Consider the following 2,751-nt stretch of genomic DNA (forward strand, 5'->3'; position numbering starts at 1 on the left):
TCAGCACACTTGATCAATGTGATCGACGTATGGGCATGAAATAAGGCATATTCCCAGAATTCAGGATTCATCCTACACAAAGGTGAGGTGAGCAAAACTGGGAAATCTAATAAAGGCTTGGTTGAAAGTAAAATAAAGTAGAAACTTAGTAAAGAGTGATACCATCTGAAGATGAAAAGTGAGCAAAAGGGGGCTGAGGGAAAGGGCAGTCCAGGAGCCTGGCACGAATGTGACCAGTTGGGAGGGGGCATCTTTAGGGGAAGGGATGGTTCCTCAGCTCGGCCTGGCCTGTAGATCCCCCAACACCCACTTTGTTTGGATTTCATAGTCAGCTGGCAATTTTCTGATGACCAAGTACAATGATACCAGGTAGGGGATTCCTTAAGCACCACACAGGAATCTCTTCATGGAAAAGGGCTGTTCATCCACATACAGAGATCACATTCCGGGCCGTATATCAGTATCACGTGAAGTGAATTTGATTAATGTGAGTCTATCTTTGCGGCCTGACCAGTCGGGATAATAAGCTGAGTTTCCATGGGCAGCCCCTGGACCAGGGAGACACCCGCCTAGCAGAACCTGCTTGAATGCTGGAGACTTTTTTAGAAATCTGTCTCTCACCAGTGAGTAAAAGATCGTTTTCAGAAGGAGAATGGAAGCTAGAGTAGTTTCTTAATCTGGCAGCCTAGACGAATGGCAATGAGACCTCAGTGAGGAAAGCACTGAAATCAGTAGGGAAGATGTGTCTGTGTCCCCTAATCCAGTGGTGAGCAAACTTTCTCTGTCAAGAACCAGACAGAAAGTGCTTTAGCCTTTGGGAGCCATATGGTCTTCATTGCAGCTCTTCAGGTTGGTGGCTGCAACACAGAAGCAGCCACAGCAATATTTAAATGCAACATGACCATGCTTCAGTAACACTTCTTCACCCACCTGGCTGTGGGCTAGGTTTGACTCCGCTATAGTTCTCTCCAACCCTAATCTTCCACGAAGAAGTTTCTGTATGACTTTTCATATAAAGAACATGAGGAATGAAATATAGTATTTTTAATTGTGGTTTTATAAATGATCTGGAATGAAATATAGTATTTTTAATTGTGGTTTTATAAATGATCTGGAAACAGTCTATTTTCCATGCTCAAACTACCTTTTGATAAAATACAGTATACCGAGTACAACACTTTTTTTACTATGACTGGACGTGGGGGTGGAGCATATGGAAACTTGGTAAGCAGACTGTGGACTATCTGCATCAGAATCATCCAGAAGGGAAAGTGAAAGCCCCAGAAGAGGATGCTACTGAAATGAGCATCTCCAATGCTGACTAAAACCTGAAGAGAACCCTTCGGAAATACAGTCATGCACCGCTTAATGACAGGGATATGTTCTAAGAAATGAGTCATTATGCAATTCTGTCACTGTGCAAAAAAAAAAAAAGATCGAAAGTAACCAGTCCCATCAGACTGCACACAGCCTGCTCCACACCGAGGCTGTGGCAGAGCCTCTTTCCCCTGGGCTACAAGCCTGTCCAGCATGTGACTGCAAAAAACACGAGAGTAAATCAAGCACACAAGAATGATGCAATCAAGACACGATAAACATGAGCTGTATGAGGCCGCTGCCGGCGTAACACAGCATCCGTTTCACGGCAAACGTTTTTTAAGTAAGTAGAAAGAGTACACTCTAAAAGAACATCAAAAAGTCTAACGTAATACATACACCAGTACCATGGTCATTTATCGTCACTAGCAAGTATCATGCACCGTACGTGACGGTCTGGGCCACCTCCCTACGACCAGCAGCGCAGCGGGTTCTTAGCCAGCATCGTCACACACACGTGGGTAACGCACTGCACTCCCACGTGACCCACGTGACAACGGCTGGGACGGCACTCGCGCTGCTTATGCGGTCCGGTCTGCCGTGTGCGGTCTGACGCTGACCAGAGCGTCGTCATGCAGCGCACGACCCCAGGTTGTCACCGTTACCACCCTCAAATATCTGTCGTCTCACTTAGGCTGTGGACACTGACATCTCAGGGCTGCTTCTGGACAGGAATGGGGAGCTGCAAGGTGGGACAGCGCCTGTCCAAGACCTTCTGACAACACAGGAAGAGCAGACACCCCCAGTCGGGAAAGCTGAATTCAGAGACTCCTCTGATTCACTTTAGCTTGCTGCATAATGTTACAGGCCACCCTCATCGCCAGTCTCTCACCCAGACGGCTGACAGGCCGGATCATGCTTCTCCTTTGTACACTTACTGACTGCCATTTGCTGAGTGACTGCCGTCTGCCAGCGTTGTAAGCAGCACTTTACACACGTCATGTCTGGTCTTTAGAACACTTGGAAGAGAGCTGTCATTTTCTTCATTTTATTGCTAAGGAAACTGAGGCACTAAGAGGTTAAAAATGTGTCCAAAGTCACACAACTTTAGAGTGTCAGAGACAGGGGATAGCCTGGGTGTACTTGCCCATGTCACTATGCTGTGCCGTGGGCAGATACAACCCAAATACTGCCTTAGCTGAAGCACACACACACACACACACACACCAAGCCCGAGGGAAGGCTGCTCTGGGAAAGTCCTGCCCGGAAGCCTTCCCTGGACCACAAGTCATGAAGCAAAACCAATCAGTAGGAAATTCTCCCTTTTTCTGTAGGATCTCTTCAACCTTATCTTGTTGACCGATTTGCTCCCTTTCTTCTTTTTAAGTAGAAGTAGACAGTTTGGTTCAAGTACTTCACATGTCTGAAATTCAT

General features: G+C 46.6%; 1 protein-coding gene across 1 annotated transcript in view; it reads right to left on the bottom strand.

Annotated features, from left to right (window-relative positions):
• The window catches only part of KIF15 (kinesin family member 15), a 53,850-nt gene that overhangs the window by 6,419 nt on the left and 44,680 nt on the right, over positions 1-2,751 (bottom strand).

This window comes from Pteropus vampyrus, unplaced genomic scaffold (assembly GCF_000151845.1).
Source record: "Pteropus vampyrus isolate Shadow unplaced genomic scaffold, Pvam_2.0 Scaffold35, whole genome shotgun sequence".
NCBI lineage: Eukaryota > Metazoa > Chordata > Mammalia > Chiroptera > Pteropodidae > Pteropus > Pteropus vampyrus.